The sequence below is a fragment of the Canis aureus genome, chromosome 28, assembly GCF_053574225.1.
Source record: "Canis aureus isolate CA01 chromosome 28, VMU_Caureus_v.1.0, whole genome shotgun sequence".
Classification (NCBI taxonomy): domain Eukaryota; kingdom Metazoa; phylum Chordata; class Mammalia; order Carnivora; family Canidae; genus Canis; species Canis aureus.
The window spans coordinates 33,715,293-33,729,517 of NC_135638.1; the positions used below are offsets into that span (position 1 = coordinate 33,715,293).

General features: G+C 42.3%; 1 long non-coding RNA gene across 2 annotated transcripts in view; it reads left to right on the forward strand.

The window, feature by feature from the left end:
- Positions 1-738: 738 nt before the first annotated feature.
- Positions 739-14,225, forward strand: part of LOC144300241 (uncharacterized) — a 33,941-nt gene continuing 20,454 nt past the window's right edge. Inside the window, exons 1-3 of one of the 2 annotated variants that reach the window (XR_013366831.1) lie at positions 739-1,001; positions 1,106-1,232; positions 2,532-2,627. This is a non-coding gene — a long non-coding RNA (uncharacterized LOC144300241). The remainder of the gene's footprint in view (positions 1,002-1,105; positions 1,233-2,531; positions 2,628-14,225) is intronic. The other variant, XR_013366830.1, reaches the window with a different exon arrangement.

The following is a 14,225-nucleotide window of genomic DNA, read 5'->3' on the forward strand; positions in this document are numbered from 1 at the left end:
TTTATGTGAAAATTTACAGTTTAAAGGTCAAAGGCCAACCTAGTTCCCAAGTTCTTTGGACTTCTCAGGTGTACAGACACTGAGAGGAAAACTGAACAGGAGCCCTGTGTCCCTTTCTGTCTTTAACTTCTTGTTACCTTTCCATCAATGGTGTATTTACTTATATAAGTAAATCATTTGTGACCGGAGAGATAAGTGGACATGTAAGCTGGTCAAGGAGTAAATCGGGAGACTTCCCCGTAGGCATCCTCTGAGGCTGGCACCTGAACCCTTTCTGACTTGCCTTCCAATGTGGGATGTGACGTGCACAGTCGTTGGTTGTAGCAAAAAATGGCCCCACTGTATTTATAATTCTTTGTTCCATCGTCTGGAAATTTTACTCTGCTATACTTTCTCATCCTTGCAATTGTCTGTACATTTATCTCCTCTAATTATCTTTTCTATATACTGTTGTGATTGAAACCATGACTTTATTCCATTAAGTCACCAAAAATCAAATAGAAAAGTCTATCGAAACATAGCTGTCAGCTAAAGTTTTATTCTGTGGAAGGATAAAAGCTATCCTATTTTAATAATTTTAATTTGTTTCTGCCATGAAGATTCATTTGTGATAGCTCCTTTTTAAATTTAAAAGATACTTTCAATGATGCCATTTAATATTTTTCTTCTGACTGATTCTGTTATCTGCTGACACATAGATCCTGTAGCCTAGGAAACCTAAAGCTGTCCCTGACGATAGAGTCTCTGAGCTCTCATTATTCTGCCTCTGACTTATTTTATGAAAACTGGCAAGTCACTTACTCACTTTCTGCCTCCACATCCGAAAAATAAGTTGGATAACTATTGTCAACAAACATAGCATGCTCTTCGTCTGCTGTGCTTCAGAGTGCTCTTCGCCCCACGGGGGAGGCACAAAATCAAAAGACAGAGAATAACTCAGCAGTTGATAATATTCTTCATGTAAATACATCGTCTGTAGATCGTGTCTTCAGAACAATGATGTAAATACCAGAGGCTTTTCTAATACTGTGAAGATCAGGATCAACTTTATTCTTTACCTTATTGTTTTTCAAACAGGGGCTAACGAAGCTTCTTTCCTTCCCAGTTTTCTGCTGGTCCCTACAGCCAGACTTCCACTACACTGGTGTGGGATCCCAAGGCTGCCTGCCTTCCCTGAGCAATAAATGCTGCACTTGAGAGTGATCTCAGCGTGGGAACTGACAGAAACCAGGGTATGTTCCATGGTTAACCCAGGCTGACTTCGGTTTAGATATCAGCTCTGCTTGTTATTAACCGATCCTATGACCTTGAACAAGTTCAACAGTATTTCTGAGTCTCAGTTTCTTCATCTACAAAATGGAGGTCATTAACAGTATCAACCTCATGGAGTTGATGTTAATGAATCAGATGAGAATATGTAATGAAAAGCAGATAATACAGTGTTTAGTATAAAGTAGGCATTAAATAACTGGTAAGTATAAATGTAGAAAGATCAAAACCCTTTCCCATTTATTTCTACCACTGTCTTAAATGACAAACCCCTCCAGGGCTATTGCCCCCTCCCCCCCAACTATGGATGGGCCATTACCATAGTGATGTATCTTGTAAACTTCCCCCAGTTGAGGGTGGTCAGTGAAAGAAAGCATCTTCATCCCACATTGTATAGTCTGGCATCCCTGGGGAAAAAAAAACAAAACCCTCTTCTGATCTTCTTCCCCACCATCACTCCCTTCTATTTCCCACAAACACAGTATCAAGGTTTTTGGTTTGAGAATGACTAAAAATTATTCTCTCTTCAAAGTCTTTGTTCCCTGCTTCACCTAGCCTGCCCTGTTTCTCTTGACCTGCTGGGAGTCTAGATCAATAGTCCAAAATTAAATTTCATTTGTAATGTTAAGTCATCATTTGTGATGATACATTTATGTAGAAAAAATAGGAGGAAGAGAAAGATCTTTTACTGACTTTCCAAAAGTTGAAGATCGGCTGATTAAACAGCTAGTTCACCATGTCCTTTCTCTTTTAACTGGAAATTAAACTGACGTAGATTTTTCTTGGCACGTAATAATGGTAATATTCTGGAATAAGACGGGGTGAGGGAATCATATTCAAAATGCATTTCTAAAATGGAGAAGAATGTCTTCCTATGTTTGAGTCTCTCTGTATGCCTCTTTATCATGGACTCAGTTCAGACCAGGACTCAGAGAGAATAGGAAAACTGGACACAAAGACCCTAAGAGGGATTTAGCATCACAGCAGCATGGTCCTCTCAACTTGGAGCTGGAGAGACAAGAGTCCTGTCCATATGAATCCTTATATGCTCCTCAGTTTTAATTGGAAAGAATTTCTGTCTCTGTCTGGTGCCCTTCCCCCATGTAAAAACTAGATCCTACCATGGGAAAATCACTACTTTATTCCACTAAGCTCCTACCTCTGGAAATAAGCAAAGACTAACCAATTGAAAAACAAGCAAAGCCTATGTATTCAGAGCTTGCTATACCAAGGAAGTCAACCCCATCTTGTTTGTTTCACAGAAACTCAAAGACAGGTGGAGGAGGGAGAAAAGAAGGCTTCAATATGCCCTAACTGGAAGATGTTGGCCTGGGGAAGCTGTAGACAGCCAAATAGAGGTGCGGTATCCTGTATGATTGGTTTATAGTACCTATTTTTATTTTTTTCTTATTTTTTAAATATATTTATTTATTTATTCATTCAGAGAGAGCGAAGAGAGAGGCAGAGACACAGGCAGAGGGAGAAGCAGGCTCCACGCAGGAAACCCCATGCGGGACTGGATCCTGGGTCTCCAGGATCACACCCCGGGCTGCAGGCGGCGCTAAACCGCTGCGCCACGGGGGCTGCCCTATAGTACCTATTTTTAAATATGTACATACAGGCTTTTTCTGGTTGATCCTAAGTTAAGAGTGGCAATCAAAATTAAGGAAGCTATCAATTATTAATCAAGTCTTGGCCACTTGGAGTCAATTGTTATAGGGGCTATTGTTTGGTTCCCTGGGTTGTTACTAGAGAAGTGGTCAGACTTCCTACATGTCTGACTTGTGGCTAGCCAATTGGCTCCCTGGTCCTCAAGTATAGTTAATGGGTTGGCTTCTTGAACTTGTTGCTAAAGATTTTTGGTTACAGCCCTACTTTTATATATGGTCTGGCCACTGTCCATTTGTATGTTCAGTCTCTCATGATTGCAGGTTGATGTTGCATCTTTGGGAGAACCAGCCAGAAAAAAGTTATCTCTTGGGTTATCTGTGTTCTGAACCCATTTTGAGATACCCGGATGACAGATGCCCATTAAACATCCTTTCAGCGTATGATGTGGGGAGACAGAGTGGGAAGCGAAGATCAAGATCCAGGGCTCAAGAATATCACATTTATTTATTTATTATTATTTTTAAAGATTTTATTTATTTATTTATGTATGTATGTATGTATGTATGTATTTATTTATTTATAAGAGACACAGAAAGAGAGTAGCAGAGACACAGGCAGAGAGAGAAGCAGGCTCCATGCAGGGAGCCCAATATGGGACTGGATCCTTATCCCAGGATCATGCCCTGAGCCAAAGGGAGATGTGCTGAATTGCTGAGACACCCAGGTATCCCAACATCAAATTTATACGTACAGGTTCTGATCACAGGCAAAATAATAAGCAAAAATTGAGAACGTTTGTTTGCAGTAGAAGAAGACACAGGTACAACTGGTATTTTCAAATATTAGAAAGCTCTGCGAAGAAGTCTCCAGTATATTTCCCTGAGATAAGTTAGCAGAAATAATGGGGAGGTAAATTGAGTGCAAATGGAAGGTATTTCCAAATGTCAGATCTTCTTGACAATGCCATGAAATACATTCCGAAGAAAGAGGATTCTCTCCATTGGTAGGCTCTGGAAGACATGGTCATCTACAAAGATTGCTGTGGAGGAGGTCATGCAGAGGACAAAGTGTCCCTGATCCTGGGATGATTGTATGGATCTAAAAGCTAAGGCAAGTCTTACCATTCTCAATAAGTAATGAATAGAATTGAGGGAAGAGTGGCAATTAGGTGGCAATGTGCAGTAAGTGACCAATAAATTACTGAATCATAAATGGCAAGAGAGAAAATTGGGGAAATATATCCAATAAGAAGCAAGGTAAAAAAGAGTAGGTAGCAAGTAGTGTCATAGAAAGACAAAGAGATGACAGGGAGAGAGGAAGAATAAATGAAGACCAATAAATTGTGTGAAAGAGAAAAAAGACACACCTGGAATTCAAGATAAGAAAAGTCAGTGGTTGCATGGAGCAAAACACCAGGTGCTTTTTCCTCTGAGTGCCAGGTGCTTGGTTACCTCTCACATATAAAGGACAGTGGAAATCTGAGTAGATGATTATGCATCCTTGATTCGTAAGCCTGGGTGTTCATGTTGCATTTATGTGGATTTCCAGGGGGATGCAATTCAAGAACTCTAGAGACAATCATCGTGGGGAATTTATAAGCTACAGAATTAAGTTTTGCATTGAATTACTACCATTCTGCCAACCAACTGTCATCAAGAATTTTATTTATTCTGCCTTTACATTCCCTAATTACTCATTATTCTCCGTGATTAGTTGAAAGAATAAATGCACATCCTAGGCATCCGATTTCAGGATGCAACCTGAATAGGATAGCAGTCTTGTTTGAGCAAAATGGAAGGTAAGAGAAGTCCTAATATTTACTGAATGTTGGCCAGGCACTGTGCCAGACATTTTATAAACAAACATTGCTTCATTTAATCCTCTCAAAACCTCCTAGAAGAGTATTATCATCCCAGGTAAGTAAGGAAAATGAGTTTCAGTGTGACTTAGTAACTTACAGAGATAACTTAGCTAGTAATGGGCAGAGTCAAGATTTAAAGTCAGATTTATATGACTCTAAACCCATAAGCAACAAAACCACAAATAATACATATTTATACACACCTTAAATAATAATCAAGAAAAATTAAAGTATGATAAATTAATGAAGTCCAGTATATGAATTTCAGTTTTGTATTTCACTGATAAGGAGATGAGAACAATTATTATTATTATTATTTTTAAAATTTTATCTATTTATTCATTAGACAGAGACAGAGACACGAGCAGACTCCACACAGGGAGCCTGACATGGGACTCGATTCCAGGTCTCCAGGATCAGGCCTTGGGCTGAAGGCGGCGCTAAACCGCTAAGCCACCAGGGCTACCTGAGAACAATTATTTTTAATCAAAACTTGATCATTTATTCTAATACTGCTAACAACCGGCAAACCGTGATAAAGCATTTTACAGATTTTTTGTAGCAATGTGTAAGTTATTGAGAATCTCATATGGCATAATATTCCATTGAGACACTCTTTGTGTTTTCTAATTTACAGATTTCTAATTTACATCTCTTCCCATTGGAAGAGATGACCTGCTTATTGCTAAGGAGAGTTGACATCTTTTGGTATGTATCAGGGTGAAAAAGACACACCTAGCCAGAGTTGACTCTCTGAATAAGTGATATAATAACAACAGCCTTTGTTGTAGAAAACATAGGTCCAGCAGGAAAATAAACTAGACTGCCCCAGAACGTTCTCCAACACTTTGGTGAGGGAAATGGCCCTACTGCTGTGTGGTGGTGATTAAAGCTATTCACCGAACATACTTGATTCCCCATCTAGTCATATAGTAGGGCAGCCAGGCCCTGTGGAGTCATGTGTGGTCATATGACTTGTCTGACCAAGGAAATATGAATGGAAGAACATGCTTTAAGTGCCAGGGTGGGATCTGCATTACTCTCTTCCTTCTTTGATTCTGAACAATACATTTCAAGACAGTGGCTTCTGAAGCAACTTACATCCTAAAGAAGACTGTGCATAGCAGAGCCCTCAGCTGGCCTGCAGTGGACATAAGAGATGGGTGAGAGATAAATATGTTGAAATAAGCTAAAAATCAGTAACAGAATACTTCCATTTGTTTGCCAAGGGAAGTTGTGAAGTTCATAAGCAATCATGGCATTTTACAGATGCAAGAACCAGTCAGGTTCCGTTACAAAAAGAAACTGCCCAAAGACACACAGTCAACATCCCGATTCCTAACCTGTTCTTTCCCTTTCTCCCTCCTCCTCCTCCTCCTTCTCCTCCTCCTCCTCCTCCTCCTTCTTTTTTGGAGAGGCAGAGAGAGATCGAGGGAGAGGCAGAGGGAGAGAAAAAAATCTTATGCAGGCTCCATGCTCAGGGCTGAGCCTGACATGGGCCTTGATCTCATTATGATCATGATCATGACCTGAGCCACAATCGAGTCAGATGCTCAATAGACTCAAACACACAAGTGTCCCATCTCTTCTTCTTTATATATATATATATATATATATATATATATATATATATATATATATAATTCTTCTTTTGTCCCACATTGTCCTTCTACCAGAAGGTTTATTTTTTATTCTTACAGAGGTACAGAATTAGTTTTTTTTTTTTCAAAAAATATCTATGGGCAATAAACTTTTAAAGCCTTCTCTGTATTTTTTAAATTGTCCTTATTTTGCCTTCACAAGTTAAGAAAAAGTTTATCTGAACAAGGGGTAGTGGAAAGGGAGGTGGGTGGGGGGTTGGAGTGACTGGGTGATGGGCACTGAAGGGGGCACTTGACGGGATGAGCACTGGGTGATATGCTATATGTTGGCAAATTGAACTCCAATTAAAAAAAAAGAAAAAAGAAAAAGTTTATCTGGGTTTACAATCATTTTCCTTTAGCACTTTGAAGATAATATACTTGATTGCCTTCTGGAAGTTATCCCTGCAGATGAGAATTATGCTATTAATTTGAATTATTCAATAATTTTGAATTAATCAATTATTCCTGACCTGATTTTTCTCTGTGGAGAATTTCCATATTTTCTCTTTGACCTTGATAATCTGAAATTTCAATTATGCTAAGTGTAGAATGTTAAAAGATACTTAACAGGTCTTTTCCATTTGAAATCCATGTCTTTCCTAATTTCTGGGAAATTAACATTAAATAATGGATTAATGAAAGGATTAAACTCTTCTTATTTCTTGGGAAATAAGACCTTTTCACTTATTGTCTCTCTTGGACACTGCCATCTGATGTAAGTTTAAATGTCTCATTCTGCTCTCCCTCCAAAATTCTTTTTAAATTTCCATTCATTTTACTTCCATTTTGGGTTATGGCCCGAGAGATTCCTTTAGTCTATATTCCACTTATCCAAGTCCCTTTCCACTTTGTCACCTTTATTGATTAGCACATCTATTTTTATTAACTTTCTATTTCAGTTACCATACATTTTTCCTTGGTTCCTTCCTTGGTCCATTGTTATTTTATAACCTCCTGTTTGTATTCTATATAAATTGTGTTTTCTCTTTAAATATTTTGTTCATACTTTAAGTCTTTTTATGTTTCCCTAATTATTTCTATTTCTATGAATGCCAAATATCCCAGTTATGTCTCTGAATTTTCCTTCCATATATGTTTTAGTTTGGAGTTGTGACTTTATCTTAAGCATGGCAGTCTTTCAAGGGCCCTGTACTCTGGAGGTTGCCCTATAATTTTGCCCAACAATGGGCTTACAATTGTGATTTCATGATTATCTTTACCAAGATCCTATAGGGCTCTGGAGTTCAAATCAGTTTTTCCACTGGGTTTTCTCAAGAGTATTTTACTCATAGTCTAGGGCCAGAATCTGCTCATCTGGGTGAATTTTCAAGGTGCTCAGATCTCCATAGCTTGCTCACTCCTACAACTTGCTAGTTTGGACACTCCAACTGGTAATGCTTCTATTTCTTTCTGATTGCTCTGGGGACTTCTCAGATCCTATTGCAATAGACCTTAAGTTGCAGACAGGAATCCCAGTGAACAGGTTTGGTAGGCAGTAGAAACTGAAAAAAGAAGTCATGTTCTACAACAAAGAGCTAACATCATGGGGCAGGACTTCAGGGAAATACAGTACTTAGAGCTAATTTTTCAGGCAACAGCATTGGTGTTTTTAAGTTGAATAACACCCAAAGTGGTAAAAATTGGATATGTCAATCAGTGTAGCAATGTGACTATAGTCATTACACAATATTCTGACACTAGAGTAAGGAAGAGAAAAAAAGATAGTGGTAGACACTTGTTCAGATCATCAACTTTGACATAGCCTGGGTATATCCCACATCTACTTCATTCCAGGTATACTCAGCCTTAGAGGGCTATTACAACAACTAGATGTAATTAAATAAACTAATGCACGTACACTGTTAGAATGGAGTATTATGGGAAACTTTCAGTGGCAAAGGTCACAAACCCAATCTGATCTGGGTTCATTTAACTGAAAAATCTAGGGCAATGATAGCATCAGGTGTGACCTGGATATTGTCAAGAATTTGTCTGTCTATTCCTGAGTTCCATTTAGTTCTGTGTGTCTTTCTCAAGGAGACTGTTCTCAAAGATGATGAAAGACAATTCCATGGTGGATAGTTTATCCAGCCAGCACAGGTGTTTTGTAGATAACACCCAAAAAAGCACTGAGGATGACTCCCAGTTAGCCCAAACTAGAGCATGTGGCAACCCTGAAAACATGAATGATGTTATGTGGTTAGGCCTGGCTCATGAGCTCATGTCCAAGAGTTTCAGATAGGACCTCAGGTGAGTGAGTAGATCCCACCTGAAGTAAATAGAATCAGGACAAGGGAGGGGTTCTGAGGTTCTGTTATCAGAGAGAAAGGAGAATAGATGCCAGGCAGGTGAAAAAACTAAATGTTCGCTATCACCTATGACTGGTACATAATACATGTCCATAAAATTTGAATTATTACTATTATTCTGTCATTAACATTACTATTAATTGAATCAAACATGCTTGACATAATATGTTTCTGCTTTTATCTCATTTCTCCTGAATTCTCCAGCATTTGTCTGCAGCTGACTTTATAACCACAAGTTCTGACCCATTTATGCTTGAGACACAAGTTTTTGAAGCATGATATAGTCTAATGAGGAGATTTGGCACTAATTTAGGATTTATAGGCCAAAGGGTAATCCTGGATCTCTCATGTACAAGCTGGAGCAAGTCATAAACCACATTTATCCTTTGCTTTCCCATTTGGAAAATCAGGCCAGTGGTAACTATCTTACAGAGTTGTTCAAAGTTTTAGAAATAGTACATGATAAATTCCTAGCACTGTGTTTGGTCATATAACACTGTAAAATAATAATGCTTTTAGACCATTTAGCCTAATTCCTGATACAAAACTGGTGCTTAATAAATAGCAATTATTGTGGTTGGCATTCCATAATTAGAGGTTATCACTATTCTTTTTGAGGGGGAGGGGGACTGACAGTGGCTTTATTTGGGAAAAGACACTTGAATTGGCTTTCGGTTGGGGGCATGGACAAGAAGGGGTACCCAGGGCAGTAGACTTCCCCTAAGGGTAGGCTGGGGACCGGGGCTGAGCCTTAGGTGGGTTATTTATTTATTTATTTATTTATTTATTTATTTATGATAGTCACACACAGAGAGAGAAAGAGAGAGGCAGAGACAAAGGCAGAGGGAGAAGCAGGCTCCATGCACCGGGAGCCCGACGTGGGATTCGATCCCGGGTCTCCAGGATCGCGCCCTGGGCCAAAGGCAGGCTCCAAACCGCTGCGCCACGCAGGGGTCCCCGTAGGTGGGTCTCTCGCACGCGAGGCCCCCTGCACAGCTCCTTCCCGCAAAGGCTTCATGGGGCCCCAAGAGCAAGGAGGCTGGGAGGGCCGCGGTGGCGGTTCACCCGGGCAGGACGTCAGGCGACTCAGACGCCAGCTTCCCGGGGCGAGTCGCGATCTCCTCCACACCGCGGCCTTGGGGGAGCTGCTGCGGCTGAGGAACCGCCGGGCCCAGCTGGACTGGAAGGGGCTCTGGCCGTAGCTGGGGCCGGGGCTTGTGAGGCCCCGTAGGCCAAGCTCAGGCCCGGGGTAGCCGCCGCTGGTCTTCGGAGGGATGCTCGGGTTCGGCATCGCAGGCTCCAGCCGGCTCCGCTCGCCCCCGCAGCGTGGGTCCGCGGCCGTCTCCCGCCTCGGTGTCCGGGGCCAGCCTGACGTTCGGGAGCTCCCGGTGCTCGCGCCGCTGCCGGGCCATGACCTGCCCGTCCCGCTGCAGGGCGGCCTCCGGCTCGGGCTCGGCCACCTGGGCATTGGCGTCCTTGACGGCAGCTCCCCGCGCGGCTCGGCGTCGGCCACGGCGGCCCCCGGGGCAGCCCTCGGGTTTCCGAGGGCTCGATCCCAGCCCGGAGGCGGCGGATGCTCCGGTTGGTCTCGTGCGGCGGGCGGCGGTCACCCCGAGCTTCCCGGCCGAGGTCTGCAGCTCCTCGCGCTTCATCTGGTGCATGGCCTGGGCCTCGGCCTCCGCCCGGCCGCGGTGCGCGATGTGCTCGTTCTGGGCCTGACCTCGGCGGTGACGCCGTCCAGGGCCGGGAGCGGCTGTTGCCCGAGATCTGGGGCTGCAGCTCTCGGGGCTCCTCTTCATACCGCTGCCCGAGGACTTGATCTCGTCGGTCAGCCCTTCCCGGCGGGGCTCCAGTTGTGTCTTGTGCATGTAAGCTTCCTCCACATCCTTCTTGATGAGGACAAATCGATGTCCACGTCTCCACGCAATTTGATCTCATCTCTATTTATTCTTGAAGCCCTCCACGAGCCCCTGCAGGTTGCCAAGCTCCGCTTCCAGCGTCAGCTTCTCCTGCCCCGGGGTGTCCAGGTGCCTCCCGAGGTTGTTGATGCAGCTCCCAAACTTGTCGTCTATGTTGCTCCGAGCCAGCGGTTTTCTGCTGCTGCAGGAGGCCCCCCTTGGCCTCCAGGATTTTGTTCTGCTGCTCCAGGTGTCTGACCTTGTCGATGAAGGAGGCAAACTTGTTGTTGAGGCTCTTGATCTGCTCCTTCTCCTGGGTGCCTACCGCCTGGATGTTGGGGTCCACCTCCAGCTTCAGGGGGCTCAGCAGGCTCTGGTTCGCTGAGAGGGCCGTGATGCCCCCCACAGCCCCCCGGGCCCGCCGTAGCCCCCGACCACACTCATGCTGCTGTTCAGGCCACCCCAGAAGCTGCCGCTGCTGCCCACTCGGGAGAAGGCGGAGGAGCTGATGCTGAAGGCCGGGGGGGCTGGAGGTGGACACCTTGTAGGACTTCTGGGTCACCCTGATGGACATGGTGGAGGCTGGAGTGGAGGCGAGGAGGCCGAACCTGACAGAGGTTCCAGAAGGAGCGCGAGGAGCCACTTCTAGGTGCAGGTTATCACTATTCTTATTTAACCTTAGACCATGACCTTGTAGGCCCAGAATTAAGAGTTAAATCACAAGGCTACTATATGGCTCGCAGTAGTCTGGTTAGTAATGGTCTGGCTGCCAATCAGACAGGAGTACTACTAGGCAAGACATGGTCACTTTTCATGGCCACTCGCCTCGCCTAGTCTGTGCTCTCCCGGGCCTATGAGAAGACTTCTGTCTTGGAGTCGGTGCCAAAATTTGAGCCAATTTCCTAGTCAAAGTATTTATTACCCAATATTGTAATGGCTTGTTTTCTCTCCCACTAGCCTGAAATCTTCATAAGGCAGGGTGATTTTCCCAGCACTTAGCGCAATGTCTGGCAAACAACAAATGACATTTGCTGAATGACTGAATGACTCAATCAATGAATTAATAAGTGATTCTTGAGTGTGACCAGGAGCAAGACTTTCCACCACTGGTGCCATTTTTGATCCCCAACAGTTGGATCTGCCAACAGTTATCCAAATCCTACCTGATTTCACAGCAGCCTTTGGATACCGGGTATCCTGTGGTTGTATCCCTTGGCTCTTATCTGATCTGTGTGGGGAGGTGAGTTTGGGCAGGGTTCATTGTCTTCCTCCCTGGACTGAGGGATGTGTTCTACATCAAATTAACAGCAGTACGTGCGTGTCTGTTGTGTATAGGCTTTATTTGTTTTAGAAACGACTTTGGAAAAAAACCTTTCCACTGTAATTTTCAATACCACAGGAATTTGACACTGTGCCAAAAATATTAAACATAATTAGAGTAGCTCTTACGTGTTTAGTATTGTGCCAAGAACATTTTTTTTCTCAAAGGTATTTTGACTAGAATACCCTTCTGCATAAAACTAATTGACATCAAAATTATGTCTGATGTACATAAAACCATTTACATTATTAATTCCTCATTAAGACCTTCTTGTAGAGTGGGCTTAGGATCAAGTTCTGAATGTAACTTATGAATAATTCATATATGAATTAAGGAAGTTTTCAGCATTAAGGAAGTTTTCAGCAAGTTAAAAGATAAGATTAAATGATGTTTTAGAAAGGATAGTTACTCCAGTGGAGTCTAGAAATTTGAAGTATTTTCTTTTAAATGTCATTAATTATATCTATATATGCTATTTGCAGCTGGTTTCAACCATGATTATCCCAAATCATTAAGTATAGTTTTGGAAATTTTATAAATTCACAACAAATTTGTTCTATATTTTCATGTACTTATGTGACCTGGATTTAAATGTCTTATTTATGTGTTAACTTTACTATTATTCCATTTTATATCTATGGACTTAGTTTTGCCTCAACTCTTTGTAGAAAATGCTCATTCCCATACATGCAACTAAGATTAGGAATTGTAGACTGAGAAATATGGTCAAGGGCCAGTGAAATATTATTGTGCCATATCAGTAATATCTGTACCCTGTCAAGGAGTTTTACTGCTGCACACATTCTGGAGGTGGTATAAGAATGCTTGCTATCTACCCTACAAAGAACTTACTTGGTCAAGATACCAGGCACAGGTCTGATTTGGTTCACGTGGATTTGTTGAAAGAGAGGCAGCGCCTTTAAACAGGGCAAGCAAAGCTGTAACATTTGCAGATGGCCAGAGAAGAAAGCCGGGCTGCACTTCCTGAGCAAACCCACCCCTCTGCTTCAGTAACTGTGGACATCCTCCACTCTGTTCTTTCCCCAGATGAGATGCTGACTATGTCTCAGCCTGGCATGGGGTATCCATCTGCTGATCTCCATACCTCCCTAATGCAGGTCCTGTGCCTGGTACTTCACAGTGAACTAGGTGATTGCAAACACCTGCAGTGCTTTTCATCTGCTTTCATCTTCACTGACTCCTGAAGGGATGGGTATAGATACTGTTCCCAAAACATACCTGAAATTGGTCTTTGAATCTAAAATTTCAGAAAGAAAAATTTCTGAGATCCAGTATTAGAGAGTTGAACCCATATGGTTTTCCTTAACAATTACATTGAAGCATTTATGTGCTAATGAGTTATGCACAGCTATGCAGACATGTGTGCGTGTGTGTCACGAACATTACATAGGCATAAACACATTACTATTATAGATGTGCTTTGTAATAGTGTTCCTTGGACTTTGGTGAAACGACCCTTTTAAAAATTTAATGAACTGGACTCTCTGGGCAGAAAATATTTTATTTACAGAAAAATTGGCCTTTGGGAATTCATAGAATCCTTGACACTGAGAAATGAAATAATCATTATATGAATGTATATACTATTATATATTCAGTGTCCCCAGAGGAAAATATACTCATCAGATTAAACACCAAGGTATATGCCCAAAATGTCCTCTCCTACTGCTTTCCAATTAATAGTCTCTGTTGTGATTGTATGAAGTGGATTGTTAGTGGTGAGGTGCAAAACAGGAGAGGTAATTTAAATTTGTTGCACCGTGGAGACATTTGGATTATACAGAATTTTGAAAAAGCTCACTTGTGAGCTGAATTTGAAGCCTTTCATTCCCCAAATGCATGTTGGCAGGCGTCACGATGTCAAAAAAATCCACGATTCAAAAAAAAATTCTGATTAGACTCTTCTATTCAAACAGGCCTCTCACTTTACTCCTTTAGCCTAGACCCAGAGAGACCACAGTCCCTGAGGGGACTCCTGTAGAAAGAGCACCCTAGGGCCAACAGCTTGGCTGGTGGGTAGAAAGACCAGGGAGTTGTAAAAGGGACCTTTCTACCTGATTTCCTAATCCTTCTATTGGAGATAATGCTTCAAGAAACTCACATTCAAGTGTGCATCTGAGATTTACATAAGATTTTTGAGAATTTGGTTTCTTCACCTATCTGGGTGGAAGATACAAGGTTTTCTGTTATGCATATGGGTCCAGCCCCTGACTCATTAATGGCATTGCGGACCCTCCAATAGCAAGTGGGCAGCAAAGCAAACCTGTTGACTTTCCAACACAGAAGACAGTA